This window comes from Labeo rohita, chromosome 24 (assembly GCF_022985175.1).
Source record: "Labeo rohita strain BAU-BD-2019 chromosome 24, IGBB_LRoh.1.0, whole genome shotgun sequence".
NCBI lineage: Eukaryota > Metazoa > Chordata > Actinopteri > Cypriniformes > Cyprinidae > Labeo > Labeo rohita.
In genome coordinates, this window is record NC_066892.1 from 15,409,704 (window position 1) to 15,428,233 (window position 18,530).

Sequence of the window (18,530 nt, forward strand, 5' to 3'; positions counted from 1 at the left end):
GTAGTAATGGCTTTTGGACATCAATCAAAAACTTTGCTCCATGTGACTCCCAAGACCTTCATCCTAAATCCAGCCTCCCTCCAGCATGAAAAGGACAGGAAATAAATGGCTAGGAATTCGTGCCAGCACAGTGGGGAAATGTTGATGACATTGGGGGTAATTACAACGCATGCCTTTCCCAGACTCTTACATTAGTTACATTACTCTAAGCTGAATGGCATTAAAGAGAAGAGTTATTATGTAACAATATGAAATGATGTAATGACATGGGGGGAAAGTTTTCAAATGCTTCACAGATTATGCAAACTTTGAAAAGATTATTTTAAGTAAAACTAAATATATGTGAGATACTTTAACAATTTTATCTCATATATAACATAGAGTCCTAAATACACTACCAGTCAAAAGTTTTTGAACAGTAAGATGTTTAATGTTTTTAAAGAAGTCTCTTCTGCTCACAAAGCCTGCATTTATTTGATTCAAAGTATTGCAAAACAGTATTTTTTAAATCTTATTACTATAAAATGTAATTTATTCCTGTGATTTTAAAACAGAATTTTAGCACCATTACTCCAGTCACATGATCTTTCAGAAATCTGCCTAATATTCTGATTTGCTGCTCAAAAACATATTATTATTATTATTATTATCATTATTATATTATTGTTATATTAAAAACAGCTGAGTAGAATTTTTTCAGGTTTCTTTGATGAATAGAAAGTTCAGAAGAACAGCATTTACCTAAAAAAGAAACATTATAAATGCCTTTATAATCACTTTTGATCAATTTAAAGCATCCTTAATAAATAAAAATATAAATTCCTTAATAATAAAATAAAAGTAATGAATAAAAGTAAAAAAGTGAAAATAAATAAATAGTCCTGAATAAAAATATACTCAACTGTTTTGAATATTGATAATAATAATAATAAAAATGTTTTTAAATAGCAAATAATCAGCATATTAGAATGATTTCTGAAGACTGGAGTAATGATGCTGAAAATGTAGCTTTGATCACAGGAATAAATTACATTTTAAGATATATTTAAATAGAAAGAAGTTATTTTAAATAGTAAAAATATTTCACAATATTACTGCTTTTTGCTGTGGTGAGCTGAACTTCTTTAAAAAAACATTAAAAATCTTACTGTTCAAAAACTTTTGACTGGTAGTGTATATTAACTAAGACATTTTGTTTTCAGTTTATAAATTCAGTTGAACAAAATGCATGAAAAAAACAGATGCATATTGAGTTTAAGTTAAAATATTATTTAATATCTGAATCAACCTAAATACATTAATTTATACAACTAAACCTACTTTATTTGGGTTAATTCTATCTACAGTTTCAGGTTATCACTTTTTGCAGCATGCTGCCAGTATTCAGTTACAAATAATCTAAACTGCATACATTATTTTTTATAATAGAGTTTCTCTGCCAAACATTTTATTTTATTTCTCCTAGCTGTGCTCTTTCTGTGCAGCTCTACAGGAAGATATTTGACTCTCAGTCAAGGAGGTCTCTGAAAATGTGGCCTGTGTGCTTGTATTCTCAGCACCGATCTGCTTACTTCCCTCTGCGGACTGAGTGTTTGCCCTGTGTAGTGTCTGCCAAATTGAAATAGCTCAATAAAATTTGATCAGCCGAGCCAAATATTTAATATCGCCCCGTTATTGACTCGCTGAGCACAGTATCCTCTGGAGGAGCTCTGCCGTGGTCAAATCAGAGACCATCTACGAGCCTGGGTTAAAATGTTATGATGTGAACAGAGACATGTTTAGTTTGTGAAGACATGGGGTATAGCAGTGTGAGGGCTGAGGGAGTGAGAGGAGTGACACTTCTTTATTGCTATCAGACACTGCCCTCTAGTGTTAGACAGTTACAGCTAAAAGGCACAGACTTGGTCTCAATATACAGTGGAGATCAAAATTAGAGAACATACTTGATTTTTTCCCGAAGTATTGTTAATTGCTCAAAATTTGAAGGAATATTAGCTGTAGGTATACCGTTGTTCTACTAACATGTTTGACAAAATATCCAAGGTATGTTAACAAAAACCTTTATTTTGTGAAAAACATTAATCAAAACTAGAGAACAGTAACCACTGTAGCACAAAAGATTACAGTTAAATCATGCTTTGAAAAACCTTCAGCACATCTGTGGCCGCAGGACATCACAAGTTTCTCACACTGCACTGGTGTGATCTTGGTCCACTCTTTTTCTACTTTCTTCCATAATTTGGTACCTGCAGTGCGTTTGTTAGCCATAACTTTGTCACCATGGATTTTCAGTCGAGCTTAGATCAGGACTCTGGCCTAGTCTTTTCATTATTTCAATGTTCTTAGCTTCAAGGAACTGCTTTACCTGTTCAGTAGTGTGATGGGAGCATTGTCTTGTATGAACATTGCACACTGAGGTTTTGATTAACATTTGCATTCTCCAGCCATGTATCTGTATAAGAGGCCCAACTCCTGCTGAAGAAAACATCTCCCAAATCATGACACTTCCTCCTGCCCTGTTGAAAAATCCAGCATATGCTGGTTAGGTATGTTTTGAAGCATGACTGCTGGTTTGAGCTGGTTTAGCTGGCCCTGAGATGGTCCTAAGCAACTAGCTCCTGCTCAGGACCAGCTAAAAACCAGCTTAAACCAGCTCATGACCAGCAGCCAGGCTTCAAAACATACCTAACCAGCATATGCAGGGTGCACCTTTCACTGACTTTCTACACACTTGGACTTCATTCTGTCCTCAGTTCGACGCCAAACAAGATGTTTCCCATCAGATCCGAATAAATTAAACGTGCTCTCATGGCTAAAGTGAACTTTGGACCAGTTCTCTTCTCTTCACGCAACATGCTCCTCAACAAAGGTGAGCTTAGCCTTTTGATTCTTTCTGCTGATGAGAGGTTTGGTCGCTGCAGTGCATGCTTTCAGTCTGACTTCTCTTAAAGGGGTTATCGGATGCCCATTTTCCACAAGTTGATATGATTCTTTAGGGTCTTAATGAAAAGTCTCTAATATACTTTGATTAAAAATTCTCAATGGTTTTGTAAAACAACACCCTTTTACCTTGTCAAAATGAGCTTGGCAAAAATCATCTCATTCTAAGGGGTTGTTCCTTTAAATGCAAATGAGCTCTGCTCACCCCACCCCTTTCTTCTTTCTGTGGAGAGACAAGGCTGTTTACTTTAGCCACATTTAACCACATTTAGCCGCTAAACTTGCTAACTAGCACATTATTAGGAAAGGTGATCGCAAAGATTCATAAAAAAAACCCTTATACTCACTTCTGCTGTAAGTGAAGCTGGATCACGAATGATGCGCACGAACATAGACGAATATATGTAGATCAGGAGGCGCATTCCCTTCACAGACAAACATAATCTACTGCATCTTCAGCAGCTCAGATGTCGGGAGTAAATGATGACCACTACGTTCATTATTACATCCAGCAACACAACACCTCAATTGCTCAATTCTTGTCTAACTTACATCTCTGCTCCGGCATCAAAACTTGGAGGTTGGACTGTTACAACTGATCTAAGGTAAGACACTCATGTCAATCAACTATCGTGGGAGCGGCCTCTGTCACACAGGCATCTGAGAATGGCTCGATTTGAAAAAGGGAATAATATTTTTACAGATTAATTAAAAACAACTGCATGGATTTTTATCATTATAGGGTAGATTTGTACATACACTGCCAACACACATTAATGTTCAAACAACATTAGTGAACAAAGTGAACTTAGCATCCGATGACCCCTTTTAAACATGCTGTTCTGTGCTGAACTAGCAAGCAATTCCAGCTGCAGTGCTGAACCGATTCCCTATTGAGAGCACATTATCCTGTCTTCTCGTGCATTTGTCTTACGTGGGCGACCAGCTGTTTTAGGGATTTGAATGAATTAGTGTCATTGTAAACCTGTGATATTTGAGAAATCACAGATTTGGAATGACCAACGTCTCTTGCAATGGCTGAAAGGGTCATCCCTTTGGCCTACATTTGGACAACCTCCTGTCACAGGGTTTCAGTCCCCTTAGAGTGGCCCGCCATCTTGCAATCTTAGAGAAAATTGGAGCAATGCTGCCAGTTAAATAGGCTTTGTCATATGATTAAGGAAGTTGGCACCAGGTGCCAGATTAACACCAATAACTTGGAGGTATCTGTAAGTGTTCTCTAATGTTGATCAGAGTTCCTTTTCAGATATCTCATTTCAATTTAATATACTGTGCTTCAGAATACAGTTTATTTATGAAATGTGACACTGGACCACAAAACCATTCATAAGTAGCATGGGTATATTTGTTGCAATAGCCAGAAATACACTGTATCGGTCAAAATGAATGATTGTTTGTTTGTTTTTTTATGCCATAAAATCATTAAGATATCAGGTAAAGATCATGTTCCATGAAGATATTTTGTAAATTTCCTACGGTTAATATATCAAAATGTTATTTTTGATTAGCAATATGCATTGTTAAGAACTTCATTTGGACAACTTTAAAAGTTTTCTCAATATATTTATTTTATTTTATGCACCCTCAGATTCCAGATTCAAATAGTTGTATCTCAGCCAAATATTGTTCTATCATAACAAATCAATTATCTACATCAATACATCAATGAAAAGCTTATTTATTCAGCTTTTAGATTATGTGTAAACCTTAGTTTCAAAAAATTTACCCGTATGACTTGTTTTGTGGTCCAGGGTCACAAATATGCTTAAAAAACTAAACTCATAATCAGTCTTGACCAGCAGATGGCAGCTTTGTCACTTCTGTGGGATAAAGAGAGGCAGGAGGAACTAATAGAACATCAAACCCTTATAAGCTTTCATTGAACTGCACTCTCAAGTAGCATTGATGGTAGAAGCAAAGGGTCCCAACAAATAATGACATGCTACAAACAAAATAATGTCTAAATGAAAAGACATTTTCATTTCATTGAGGGTTAATGGATGGAAAATCCATTTTGAAGCAGTCAAAAGTATGAAGATATATTTTCTACCAAATCTACAGTTAATATACAGTTGAGGTCAAAAGTTTACATACACCTTGCAGAATCTGCAAAATGTTAATTATTTTACCAAAACAATAGGGATCATACAAATGCATGTTATTTTTGGTTTAGTACTGACCAACAATGACTAAATGACTTTGAGATCCATCTTTTGACACTAATGACAACTGAGGGATTCATATGCAACTATTACAGAAGGTTCAAACACTCACTGATGCTTCAGAAGGAAACGATGCATTGAGAGCAGGGGGAGAGAACTTTTTTTAATTTGAAGATCAGGGTAAAGTTGAACTTATTTTGTCTTCTGGGAAACATGTAAGTATCTTCTGTAGCCTCTAAAGGGCAGTACTACATAAAAAATATGAGAGTTAGGCAGAAAATAACAAAAATGTACACATCTTCATTCTTTTCAAAAGTTTACACCCCTGGCTCTTAATGCGTTGTGTTTCCTTCTGGAGCATCAATGAGTGTTTGAACCTTCTGTAAGAGTCCCTCAGTTGTTCTCAGTGTCAAAAGACGGATCTCAAAATCATACATTCATTGTTGGAAATGGTTCAAATACACAAAAATGCAGAAAAACCAAAGAAATTGTGGGACCTGAAAGATTTTTCTGAAGAACAGCAGGCAGTTTAACTGTTCAGGACAAAAAGGGAACTCATAATCAACAATCACTAAACAAAAAAACAAACAAAACAGCTGTGGATCATTTAGGTAACAACACAGTATTAAGAATCAAGTGTATGAAAACTTTTGAACAGGGTTATTTTTATAAATTCAACTTATTTTCTATTGTGAACTATATGTGAACATCTTTTATGTCAAATATCTTATTCAGGTTATGATAAATAACATGTATTTTAGATGATCCCTCTTATTTTGGTTAAATAAATACCGTTTTACAAGTTGTATTTATATATATTATACACAGAGAATAACAGAATCACATTTCCCTGTGAAATACTGCCCTTGTTTTACATTTACCACAACCCCATCTCCAACATCTGCAAACATCTGAAGTGGAATTTATCTGACCCATAGCTGTGAAGAAAAACATTTCCAAAGCTATGACAGATAAAGTGCTATATAAATATGGGCATGTTTCTTCAAATTCATATTTCTCTGTCTCAGTTCACTTCATCCCACATCTTATTCAGTAGTCTGAGGGCAAGTATAACACACTCAATTTCTTCAGACAGTCACACGAGACTGATGACACTTCTTTAACATGAGCTCAGTAAATCTCCCTCCCTGCCTGAGAAAGAGAAGTGTTATCTTTTCTACTTATTTTACATACAAGTTGAATCTTTGAAGTATCTCAAGCTTACACTCAGAATCCAGTACAGGTGTCTGAGATAGAATAACACGTGGCGGTTACTATAGTTCCTGCTGGTCATAACAAATATGATCACATCTGCACACATACGTAAACACCTTTTCACACCCTGCCTCCATACGGTGTATGGATTCAATCGGAGGCCAAGAACAACAGTAGGAAAGCCAGGTCTTGAACAAATATAGCCGACTTTTCATATCATTGAACATAGGCCTATCACTGGACAACAGTCCACAGCAGTCCAATCTGTGGAAGATTTATTTGTTTTTGTATTCTGTCTATATTTTCAAGTTTATGTAAACATGCTGTGGATGCTGCACCACATCATGCTGGATTTGAATCATGAGTTTGAAGTGTTTACATCAAGACAACAACAACACAAGAACTATTCAGTTTCAGCGTTTATTGCATTTCATTGAATATCATTTAATGTCTTTTGATCACTTCGGTCATTTATTTTCCTCATTACTTTGAATATGTATTTGATCTACTCATAAATATGGTTTATAGCAGGTGTTAACAGTGATTAACAACCATTACTAATGAAGGGCGGGGTCGGGTGGGGTTGCTATAAACCATTAAAGTTAATTTGGTCATAGAGAATAACCACCCCGTCCTCCGGTTGTCAATCGCCGTGTCACACCCCCCACCACACACAACGCACTACACCACACCGGTCATTTACGACTCTATCTGGCCCCCCCTGCATGGCTGCACACCCACAGACCACCACAGCCCGGCAGGGGGGGTAACTATACCGACTTCACGTGCTGTTACATACCACCGTGGGTCTGCACATTAAGTTGGATGCATATTTGGGTTAGCAGGTCAAGTACCACGGCAGAGAAACGTGTCAGTAATTTCGCGAGGAGAAAAGGTACATCAGCTGTTGAACTTCAACTTTGAACTTACCAAGAGTTATTTAGAACGCTTCATTCCAGATCGCTTTGAAGGCTCTTTATGACATCATATAAAAGTGGTCTCGGAATGCCGATTTTGTGTGTGTGTATTTTTTTGTATATTTATAAATTTGTATACACACACACACACACACACACATATATAGTGACGATATATATCATCACTGCTTACATATTAGGCTGTAAATACCAACATAATAAATACCAAGAACACTGATAGGATGATCATATTTAGCTATAAGAATATAGAGGGTTTGCACGCACTTCACAGTTTGGTCATTTACCCGGATGCACGGCTTTATTTAGTGTTGCCAAGTCCGCGGTTTTTCCACGGAATTGGGTTACTTTAAAGGGATAGTTCACCCAAAAATGAAAATTTGATGTTTATCTGCTAACCCCCAGGGCATCCAAGATGTAGGTGACTTTGTTTCTTCAGTAGATCACAAACAAAGATTTTTAACTGTTGCAGTCTGTCAGTCATACAATGGCAGTCAATGGGATCCACGGCTTTGAGAGTCAAAAAAACATACACAGACAAAACCAAATTAAACCCTGCAGCTCGCGACGATACATTGAGGTGTGAAGACACGAAACAATCGGTCTGTGCAGGAAACTGAATAGTATTTATATCATTTTTTACCTCTGATCCACCGCAATGTCCGACTGTCCTGAGCGCGTTCACAACAGCCGGCGCGTACGCGCCAACGTGCTCTGGCATACACTGTAAAAAATAAAAAACACAATTTGTTGAGTCAGCTTAAAATAATTTGTTACCCTGCTGCCTTAAAATTTTAAGTTCAGTCAATTAAAATAAGTTTAGTCAACTTGAAATGTTAAGTTGTACTAAGTAACAACTTAGATATTGTGTTTGTTAAACTTAACAGATGGGTAAGTAACCTAGCTGCCTTAAAATTTTAAGTTGATTCAACTCAAATATCTAAGTTGTCACTTAGTATAGTTTAACATTTCAAGTTGAATAAACTTTTTGAGTTTACTGAACTTAAAATTTTAAGGCAGCCAGGTTACAAATAATTTTAAGTTGACTCAACAAATTGTTTTTTACAGTGTAGGCAATCAGGCTCAAACATTGGGAGTTGGTGAAAAGTCAACACTCCCAGATGAGTTTGTGCAAGCAAACGTAATCTTTTTAGTTTTTAATCGGTTGCAACAATCAGGATAAGCACAAGTAGTTACCATTTTGAGTAGTCATAGTACCCACATTCTCACTGTATAAACAATGAGGGATGTATACGCGCAACAGATCGCTTCTACACATGCGTCTACAGAGCACATTTACGCATCACGCGCGGACTGTTGTGAATGCGCTCAGGACAGTTGGACATTGCGGTGGATCAGAGGTAAAAAATTACACAGACCAATTGTTTTGTGTCTTCACACCTCAATGTATCATCACGAGCTGCAGGGTTTAATTTGGTTTTGTCTGTGTATTTTTTTTTGACTCTCAAAGCCGTGGATGCCATTGACTGCCATTATTTGACTGACAGACTGCAACGGTTTGAGTTAAAAATCTTTGTTTGTGTTCTACTGAAGAAACAAAGTCACCTACATCTTGGATGCCCTGGGGGTAAGCAGATAAACATCCTATTTTTATTTTTGGATGAACTATCCCTTTAACACTGTTGCCGCGGGTTGTTTTTCATGTGTGCGAGTTGAAGCGACCCCAATAACATCATATTCAGCCCCTAAAATACAAATTTAACAGGGGAATCCCAACAAAAAAACATGTACTTTATCCCCTGCAGTGCCATTTTTAATGGGGGACCCCCCTCTGAACACGAATGGGCTAGTTTTGAGTAGCAATTGTGCAGGTTTTGTTATGAAAACCTGGCAACCCTGGTTATACCGCTGATACTCAGATGTAAACAACAGCTTGGATTGCACAGTTAATGTACTACTCAATACATTGTTTTGCTGTTCTGCTGTTGTCAAGATTCTTGCCCTGGAAATCCTGGGTCAGTTTGTCCAACCACAAACACTTTTTGTTCCTTAGACAGTTTTTTTGCACTCATCTCCTTGATTTGTTATAACTTTTGGCAGTCTGTAGTACTCCAAATGTTTTTCCTCGTCTGACTGATTAGTACAGCCCAAAACATGACAATAATTGACCATTTTCAGCAGCAATAATCAGCAAAATATGCAAGTTTTGTTCAGTTCACTGCTATCGTTTACATCTAGTGCCGCCAATATGGCTGATTGATGACATGTCGTGAACACTCTATATATGGAGTTTATTTTTAATAAAAGTAATAAATTTCCTTTTTTTGTGAAAGTCACATAATTTTTTTTTGTTGTTTACCACATTTTTGTTGCTTTTAAATGCCATTTATGCATACTGTAGTTTTTCTACTCTTTAAACTTTCAAGTATCTATAGAATGTTTAAAATTATGATCTAAACAAAAGATAAACAGTTTCTGTATTTATTATCTGAATGTGATTTACAAACATTTTTCGAAAGTCAAAGTCCACTTCCAAAACAAAGATTCACCTATAATTTACTCACCCCCCTGGCATCCAAGATGTTCATGTCTTTCTTTCTTCAGTCGTAAAGAAATTATGTTTTTTGAGGGAAACATTTCAGCATTTTTTCTCCATATAATGGACTGATATGGTGCCCCGATTTTGAACTTCCAAAATGCAGTTTAAATGCGGCTTCAAACATCCCAAATGTGGTTGTAAACAATCCCAGCCGAGGAAGAAGGGCATTTTCTAGCGAAACGATCGGTTATTTTTATTTAAAAAAATATAATTTAAATGCTTTTTAATCTCAAACGCTCGTCTTGCCTTGCTCTCCCTGAACTCTGTGTATTCTGACTCAAGACAGTTAGGGTATGTCGAAAAACTCTTGTATTTTCTCCCTCAACTTCAAAAATCATCTCAAAATCATCCTACATTGCTGCAAAAGTACTGACCCAGTCTTTACAAAGTGAACATGCAAAAAAGATCAAACACCCTTAACAAAAAAGGTAAAACAGTGATATAGGACGATTTTTAAGTTGAGGGAGAACATGGGAGTTTTTTGACATACCCTAACTATCATGAACCGGAACAAAAACAGTCCAGGCAGAGTAAGACAAGATGAGCGTTTGAGATTAAAAAGTATATAAATTATATTATTTTATTTAAAAAAACAATCGTTACACTAGATAAGACCCTTCTTTCTTGGCTGGAATCGTTTACAACCGCATTTGGGATCATTTGAAGCCACATTTAAACTGCATTTTGGAAGTTCAAAATTGGGGCACCATATCAGTCCATTATATGGAGAAAAATGCTGAAATGAACATAACATAATTTCTTTACAACTGAAGAAAGAAAGACATGAACATCTTGGATGACAAGGGGGTGAGTACATTATATGTGAATCTTTGTTTTAGAAGTGGACTTCTCCTTTAAGATGTGATGTTACAATCTGCACCACAGCTATTTAAAGTATTTTTTTCTCCAGATTATTGAGTGCCTTGCGCACTACAACTAGTGAATAGATGTGAAAACATTAAATATTGTTTCCAAGCATTTATACTGTCAGTGAAACAGCTTGTGAATAGTCATAATGTGATTTACCTCAGAAAAGACAACAATAATGAGCTTTGGAGCCTACGTCATCCGCTGACTCTCTCGTGAACAACTAGAGGTTACAGTTTATGAAGTTGTAAATATTTTTCTTTTTCTTACACAAACGAATCACTTCACTTCTGGAGGACATTTTAACCCCACATAGCTGTGTGGAGTATTTTTTATGATGGATGGGTGCACTTTATTGGACTTCAAAATCTCAATACCCATTTACTTCTATTATAACGCTTGGAAGAGCCAGGACATTACATTTAACTCTGATTGTATTTGTCTGATAGAAGAAAATCATATACACCTAGGATGGCTTGAGGGTAAGTAAGTAATGGGGTAATTTTCCATTTTGGGTGAACTATCCCTGTAAGTCATTTTAGCATTTTGCTGGTGACAAATAACCACCAACAGAATTTGCAACAACAATATAAACACAGAGCCAAACAAAATGGTTTGTGAGGTGAATATATCACGCTCTGAAACACACCAGCCAAGATATTAATCAGGATGGGAATAAAATATGTTATATATAGTACCAAACATGTAACTTTCCTATACAGAGCCTTAAGAATTATTGTGAAATCATGTGGTTCTTTTTTAACTCTGTTTTTTCTCTGCTTTCATCTTCTGAGGTTCAGCAGCAGGTAATGACAGAAGATCTGTCTCCACTAGAGCGGGAAGATCAGTAGGAGGAGTGGGAGGGATGGTTCTCTAGAAAGTAAATTGTCTTTGCCCTCCACAGGTAATTTTATGCTGGTTTTGTCTTTCTGATCCATTTTCTTTCTCAAACCAGCTCTCTCTCGAGCTTAATGGGACACAGATCTTGAGTGAGAAATGTGCAGCTCTACTACAAAGCCCAATCTTCCATAAATCAGCAGCCTGGGATGACAACTTTGTTCCTCACAACTATGATATCACCCTATTGTGGCTGTTTAAAGATGATACAAATGTGTTTTCATTTGATTTTCGTCCATGGCTTTCACATTTTTACGGAGACAGTGACCTTTTAGCATTTTTAACACCGGGGATTCTCTTGCTGGTTTCTATTACATAATGACTTCATACAGACTTCAGTCTGACTGAAATATATGGCAAGCAATAAAAGAGTGAATAGATTCATGATAGAAGGTCTCACCAAATAAATGTCTGTGGAACATGTGTATGCCGCAGAGTAAAGGGACCAGCACAAATCACACTTACGGAAACTAGCCATGAATAGAAAAAGTGTAGTAATTATGTTTTATGGCGTATTGATTACCACTTGTATAACCACAGTTTTACTACTAGTATAGTAACTATGGGGCTTTTTTGGTTTTATTTGTAGTAACTGAAAAAACTGATCGAGGTTCTTGCACTACTTATTTAACAGAGCCGCAATAGCAATACTCAGTCTACAATGCGAAACAAACATTGCGATCAGTGTAGCATGATTCCTGAACGAATTATTCGTTTGAAATATTTGTAGTGTATTAAAAACATACAGCACAACTATTTCAGTCCAACTCACGAACAAATGACTCATACCAGCCGGTTCTTTTCAGTAAATCAAAACCACAGCGCAACCAATGTAGTCCAACTCCTGAACGAATGACTCTCATGAGCCGGTTCTTTTTAGTGAATCAAAAATACATCGCAGCCAGTTTTGTACGACTCCTAAACGAATGACTCTTATGAACCGGTTCTTTTTAATAAATCAGAATCACAATGCAACCAATGTAGTCCAACTCCTGAATGAATGACTCTCATGAGTCAGTTCTTTTTAGTGAATCAAAAATACAGCGCAACCAGTGTAGTATGATTCCTGAATGAATTATTGTTATGAAAGTTTTGTGGTGATTTAAAAACATACAGCACAACTATATCAGTCTGACTCATGAACAAATGACTCTTATAGGCTAGTTCATTTCAGTGAATCAGTAATACAGCGCAACCAGTGTAGTCCAACTCCTGAACATATGACTCTTCTGAGCCGGTTCTTTTTAGTGAATCAAAAATACAGTGCAACCAGTGTAGTCCAACTCCTGAACGATTGACTCTTGTGAGCCGGTTATTTTTAGTGAACCAAAATCACAGCGCAACCAATGTAGCCCAACTCCTGTACAAATGACTCTTATGAGTCGGTTCTTTTAAGTGAATCACAAATACAGCGCTACCAGTGTAGTTCAACTCCTGAATAAATGACTCTTATGTGCCGGTTCTTTTTAGGGAATCAAAAATACAGTGCAACCAGTGTAGTCCATCTTCAGAACAAATGACTCTTTTGAGACGGTTCTTTTTAGTGAATCAAAATCACAGCGCAACCAATGTAGTCCAACTCCTGAACGAATGAGTCCTTTGAGCCGGTTCTTTTTAGTGAATCAAAATCACAGCATAACCAAAGTAGTCCAACTTCAGAACGAATGACTCTTTTGAACCGGTTCTTTTTAGTGAATCAAAATCACAGCGCATCCAGTGTAATATGACACACACAAGCTAGGTCTTTTTATTGATTAAAAAATACTCCCATTCAAATGACTCTTATGAGCAGGTTTATTTCACATATGAAAACACAGCACAGTGTATTCTGATGCCCAACCAAATGGTCCGAGATCTTTTGAAATGATTCCTTTTATTCATAATTAAAGAATCATTATAAGTAAACTGAACTTGAATTATTAAATTATTTATTTTCTTTATTTATATCTGTTTTTTGTTAACAGTGTTTGCATAATTTGCCATTTCATCTGCAGTCCCAAACAGGCCACAAACAGCTGTATGAACTCTCTGCAAGTACATACTTTGAAACAAACACTGATACTATTTTGTTAAAAATCAAGTACTACTTCCAAACCTCCAGGCTTGAAGGACTTGTATAGCCTACTTACGTTGGTTTTTACTACCACAAAGCTATAAGGGTGTTTCAAACGGTCTCTAACATCTCTGCAATCAGAGGCTTCAACAAACCACCTTCAGTCTATAACCGCCAACCCTATTTATTTATTTATTTAGACTCCTTTGGTCCCCCACAAACCATGAACACGATCTGCTTTCGTTGGGAACCAAGTCATGAATATGCTACTGTATCCCAACCTGTCCATAATCCTCAGAAACACGTCAGAGCTGTTTTTCTTGAGTGCAAAACCCAACCACTGGTCAGAAATATGATTCTGTTGGGCAGCCCATGTGGGAAGCTGGTAAACGGCTATTTTTGTTTTGCTGAACGCAGGAGTTTCATGATTCTTTTCAGTGCGGTGGCTAATTGTATTCATGCTATATTGAGGACAAAAATTATGGTGGACATCAGCAAGTAAGTGAAAAGCAAGTGTGAAATTCAAGTGCTAATTGCTTCCTTGAACTTAGTTAGAAGATGCCATTGATATAAGAAGTAAAATGTGCAGTGCAAGAATGATAGAATGTTAATTTTAAGTTTCATTAAATATTTTGGCGAAGCACATTCCCAAGGAATTTTCCTCCCAGGTCTTCGTTTTCCACATTGGAGTAGCTTTTCCAGGACCAGCTTTCCTGTCAGTGCCTGTCTGTGAGGGTAATTTGTTGCGCAGTAATTGGGTGTAAAACAGGTGGCGGAGTGTTGACACAGAGGGAAGCATTTGAAAAATGTGCTGCTGCCATGCAATTACAAAGCCCTGCTGGTTCAAGACCTTTAACCGCACTACAGACTGATAAATACAGAATCAAACGGAGGAATGCTGTAGCTACAATTAATGGGAGTCACCAAGAGCTGGAGGGTGCTACTCCAAACAAACGCCAGTTGCTACCTCTTAAAACTCATCTAGGGGATGATGGGATAACTGAAGGAAGAATGAAACGAAACATAATCGGTCAGTGATCTGCACTCACAACCATTGAACATTCAGGCCCCTTGGTTGGTAGAAAGAGTGTTATGTTGTTAAAACGTTACTTCTGAATGTTCTCTGAACGTTCAAAACATCCAGTTTTGTAAATGTTTTCATTTTTGTATGCACACAAGGGACACTTCTCCCAAAAATAAAAATTCTGCTATTAATTACTCACCCCGATATCGTTCCGAACCCGTAAGATCTTCCTTGATCTTTGAAACACAAATTAAACTATTTTTGATGAAATCCAAAAGCTATCTGATGCTGCATAGACAGCAATGTAACTGAAATGTTCCCAGACGTACACTGTAAAATCCAATAGTGTGTCTTACTTATATATAATTGGTTATCTTTACTTAGTTGCTCTACTTACTAGGTTTTATTAAGCTACATTTCAAGGTGAATAAAACAGTTGAGTAAGGCTTACTTAAAATATTCAAGTAGCCACAACGAAACCAATGACAATGAATTCACCAGTGAGAGGCAGCAGTGCGCTAATGTGTTGCTAATGTGCAACAAAACCACAGAAGAAGAAATAAGGACCATTAGAGCGTATGCAACAAGCAATGTTTTGAATTTGTGCTGACATCGGTTGGCTGTGGCTAATTGGTAAAAAAAAATATTTTAAAAAGTTGTTTCAACTTAATATAATTTGTTACCCCGCTGACTTAAATTTTTTAGTTTAGTCAACTTGAAATTTTAAGTTACTTAATGTTAATTTAAGTGACAAATGGAATATTTTTGTTGACTAAACTAAAAATTTTAAGTCAGCGGGGTAACACATTATTTTAAGTTGAAACAACTTTTATTTTTTTTATTTATTTATTTATTTTACTTTTTTTGTACTAAGTTATCAATAAATTGTGCATAAAAAAAATATTTTTCTGTCTGTTGCTAATTGTAAGAGACTTAAGCCAACTTTGTGCACGGGCTGCGTGTAATGTAACAAAAGACAAGTGATTCTGTTTACACTAGATGCTTTTTTACTCTCACAAATGTAAAACTTTGTAGTTAGTTTTCTGTTTTGCTCCGAGTTGATGCAGCCAGCGCATGTTGATTTTGGTTTTTATTTCAATACGTCACAATTATAGCCATTGCAGGATTACAGCTTTGTGGTTTAAACTAAATGAGCTCTTTGTCTCACAGTAATTGTTATTTCTTTGCTGAGTTGGAACACTTACTACAGTAGTACAGAGGAAACGTGGCTTTTGAATTGATTTTATGATTGTGGCCTCAAATAAATAGAATTGTGTATACTTTCTTTCTCAAGGAATATCAAGGAATGAATGTTTCTGTAATCTGTAAGCCACACCACTAGTGAAACTTAATTTTATTTGTCATATTTAGGAGAAGTGTTTGTGGCAACTGCCTTCTCTGAACAGCGGTCTCATTAGCACAGGCCTCACTAAACTGGAGGTGAGGTTTTTTATCTTAAGCTATTACACAGCAGTACAGCAGTTTTTTTTTTGACTCAGTAATCACTGTGCTACTTTATTTACAATTTCATAAAAAAAAAATCTTGAATATGCAGTATACCTGTTTTTTTACTTCTAGATTTGGTTAAGCAACAAGAACGGTTTGGCCTGACGGTGGAAAAGCAGCTCAAGTCTTCTGAAGAGAGCTGATTCCTTTATATGATCAACCGTCTGCAGCTTAGGGTAAATACACTGTAAAAAATAAACACAATTTGTTGAGTCAGCTTAAAATAATTTGTTACCCTGCTGCCTTAAAATTTTAAGTTCAGTCAACTAAAATAAGTTTAGTCAATTTGAAATGTTAAGTTGTACTAAGTACTGTTTGCTGAACTTCAAAGATGGGCAAGTAACCCAGCTGCCTTAAAATTTTAAGTTGATTCAACTCAAATATCTAAGTTGTCACTTACTATAATTTAACATTTCAAGTTGAATAAACTTTCATTAAGTTGACTGAACTTAAAATTTTAAGGCACCCAGGTTACAAATTATTCTAAGTTAACCCAACAAATTGTTTTTTACAGTGTAGGCATTCCTTAGAAGGCCAGAAATTTCTCAGATTTCACTGAAAATGTTTTTAAAGTCATGGGTAAATGATAACAAATTTCAATTTTGGGTGAACTACTGAGTAGGCTGGACAGATAACACTGACAACTAATCATCCACATTTCCTTACATTTCCTTATGGTTTTTGTTTGGTTTTTATACAGGTGTCTGAAGTTGATGCAGTCTGGGCACTAATATCTGTTGGGTTGCTGACCATCACTGAAAATGATGTACTTCTCCAAATCTTTTCTGCCTTGACCCTGCGTCTTCTGCCTTCTGCCATCATTGTTGAGGATAGTACTTCACAGAAGAGTCTCCAGAATCTACATCAACCATTTGCTTCTGGACTGTCATTTGGTACGTTTGGATTACTGCTACATATGGATTGCCCTAATACCATGAAAAACACTTGGAGGTTCATTCAAACTGTGGTGCTTGACTTGGGACAGAACAAAACCCTAAAACTAAAGTGACTTTTTGAACTTTAATTATATAAACCATTGGCAACATGTGCAGCCAACACAGTGCCATACTTAAACTCATCTCCTTACTGCTACCTCTACTTTTTACAGGAAGCATACCCTAAATCAGATTGTTGTTGGTTTGTATTTAAAACTGCACTGAAAAACATTTTAAAAAATACATTACCTTTAACTTTGATTTGTCACTGCCTTTCTATGTGTCATATGAATAGAACATTGTTTTCATTAATTTGTAATGTATTTTTGAAGCACTTAAGTTACTAGACTAGTAATTTAAGTGCTTAGTTGTATTTACTTGAACAGAACTGTAATTTACTTGCTAAAACCATGCAAACTGATTGCCTTAAATCAAGTAAGCGTTACTCTGGTGCTAGATTAATGCTTACTTGGTTTAAGGCAATCGGTTTGCATGGTTTTAGCAAGTAAATTACAGTTCTGTTCAAGTAAATACAACAAAGTGATTCTGAGTTACCAGAACTTGCATGTAAGTTTACAACACTAAATAAACCTTTGTAAGTATAAAATACTATTCTTATTTCACTTTACTTGGTTTTTTCAAGGCAATCGGTTTGCATCTTTAAAGTACAAGAATTCTTTTTGTGCGCAATGAAAACAAAAATGATGACTTTATTCAACAAGTTTTCTCTTCCGCGTCACCGCCCTCCACCATTATTGAAAGTACCACAACGCGTGTGTGGATTGTGGAGGAGAAGAATTGTTTAATTAAGTCGTTACTTTTGTTTTATTTGTGCACAAAATATTCTCGTAGCTTCGTAAAATAGTCACATGGACTATTTTAACGATGTCCTTACTATGTTTCTTAGTCAGAAAGCTCTCGGAATTTCATCAAAAATATCTTAATTTGTGTTTCAAAGATGAAAGGTCTTACAGGTTTGGAACGATAAGAGGGTGAGTAATTAATGACAGAATTTTTATATTTCAGTGAACTATCCCTTTATGGGAACATTCCATTTTATAATTTTTAAACATTATGGAAACGTTGTTTTTGAATGTTCCCTAAGCATATTTTAAACAAGTAGTAACATTTTAAAAAACGTTAAACAAACGTCAGCTTAAAATATTTTTTGTGCTAACGTTTTGAGAACAAATTTAAAGTCCAGATAACTCTGAATAAATGTCACTGAGAAAACTTTTGAAAGAACCTTAGCCAAAGTTCTGAGAAACACGCTGAAACCATTCAGAACACTTAGACGTGTGTGTTTTCAAAAAACGTAAACATTTAGTTGGACAGTTTATGTATAGCCTATGTAATGTTTTTTCTTTCTTTCATCTGGCAAAATATAAAATCATCACCTCTGCATTTACCTAATG

The 18,530-nt window shown here is 36.0% G+C and overlaps 1 long non-coding RNA gene across 2 annotated transcripts; it reads left to right on the plus strand.

Moving 5' to 3' along the window:
- Window positions 1–29: 29 nt before the first annotated feature.
- LOC127155888 (uncharacterized) lies at window positions 30–17,470 on the plus strand. 2 transcript variants are annotated; one of them, XR_007825655.1, is made up of 5 exons: window positions 30–156; window positions 11,495–11,604; window positions 16,046–16,114; window positions 16,253–16,356; window positions 16,881–17,470. It is a non-coding gene; the product is annotated as an uncharacterized LOC127155888 (long non-coding RNA). The 2 variants fall into 2 exon arrangements; XR_007825656.1 differs by lacking the exon at window positions 30–156 and having other exon boundaries at window positions 10,628–11,604.
- The last annotated feature ends 1,060 nt before the right edge of the window (window positions 17,471–18,530 follow it).